General features: G+C 33.8%; 1 long non-coding RNA gene across 1 annotated transcript; it reads right to left on the reverse strand.

Moving 5' to 3' along the window:
• Positions 1-416: 416 nt before the first annotated feature.
• On the reverse strand, positions 417-1188 carry LOC149480973 (uncharacterized). The gene is made up of 2 exons (XR_016316955.1): positions 961-1188; positions 417-864 (listed from the first exon to the last, which is right to left on the reverse strand). It is a non-coding gene; the product is annotated as an uncharacterized LOC149480973 (long non-coding RNA).
• Positions 1189-1634: the final 446 nt, after the last annotated feature.

The following is a 1634-nucleotide window of genomic DNA, read 5'->3' on the forward strand; positions in this document are numbered from 1 at the left end:
ACTAGTTATTGTATTAGATACCTACTTTTACATAAATACATTCATTTTCAAAATGTACTCGACCAGTAAACAAATATTAATAATTTTGTCTAGTTAAATAAGAACACAAATGCCAACTTGTTTTTCTATTAAAACCAGTTTCGAGCTTTCGGTATATCTCCATATTTTCTATTTTTAAATGCGTGACTAAAATAAATTCATTGACTGTGGTATTGATTTGCTCTTTGAATTTTGAAACGTTCATTTTTTGTTTTAACCCTCCGTGAACCACGTGGATAAAAGTTACGTCCTGCACTACGTGGGGTTTCCTGGACCCAATAATCTTTCCACGTTTTTATAGCTAGTATTTATTGTAAATTTTATAATGTGTATATTATTATTATCCCTTGACTATAAGAGGTTAAAAATAAAATAAATTTATCAAATATTATAAACATTTATTATATCTTTAGGCTATGTAACAGAAATAGTACTTTTTACCAACTAAAATAAGACTATGTTCGGTTCGGTAAGACTTTAAGAAAAAAAAATACGTGTGGCACTCGGGGACTGCCGCGGTAAAGATATTGCATGCTATGCCTTCAAACCACACCTCCGTGCCCGTCGGAGTGGGGAGCGTGAGGTTTTTCGTTACGGAATTTCTGGATTCGGTCCCCACGCTCAAAGCCCGCGATAGAAGCTATGCAATAGCTTAAAAATTAATATCCTGTACATCCTCTTCACTTTCACTTTCAGACTAAATGCTCAAGTGATCCGAGTCATCTTCACTTCCAGGTAGAAACAGCTCATCCGTATCGCTATCATTTTCTTCCATAAGTGCGGATATTATTGCATTTTCATTGCTGTGATGAGCCATAATGAGCCCTAGAAACAATTTCAGATAATTTTAAATAATAATAAAACAAACTAAATAAATATTTATATAAAAATAGTCGTATTTTATCACACCATACTGCTCACCTTTTAGTGGACGTCCCGAACTACGTGGGGTTTCTGACACCCAGCTGCACTTTGACGGCGTCCGTTTACCGCGTCTGCGACGCTATTACTAAACCAATGTCGCTAAGAGGTCTGGCAAGGTCGCAACTCCAGCTACACGAGGTTTCAAGACTTTCGCACAATGTTTGGAAAAGATACAAAGATTTTTTGTATGGCTGGGGTGTATTAAACCCCACATGGTGCACGGAGGGTTAACAATAGAAAATATATTATGAATAACTATAACTGGTAATCCAATACCTACAATAAACACTCGGTTAGTGATTGTTATAAAAAAACATAAATAACTTCTGTAACGATGAAACGAAAACATTTTCCTAATAAGCATTAGGTATACGATACTTATTTAGTAAAGAAACAGTCCACTGAAGTGATCAGGTCAGGTACAATAAGGTCGTATTTTTTAAATGTTTAATTCTTTGTTGTGTAAACTTAATGTGTTATTGTATGTTTTTTTAATATTGTTTTTGATTGTAAATATTTAGAAATAAAGAGTTTTTTGGATATAAAGTGTTTTATTTCTAATATCTATTCATTAAAGCATGCAAACATGCACATGATAATATTTGGAATGCTTTGATTTCACATGCCATAGTTACCTACCTACATATTATGCAGCACAGTTTTCTTTCGAG

Source organism: Colias philodice, chromosome 17 (genome assembly GCF_061535455.1).
Source record: "Colias philodice isolate Cphi_HAF_F1 chromosome 17, ilColPhil1 Martin Lab GWU primary, whole genome shotgun sequence".
NCBI classification, from domain to species: Eukaryota; Metazoa; Arthropoda; class Insecta; order Lepidoptera; family Pieridae; genus Colias; species Colias philodice.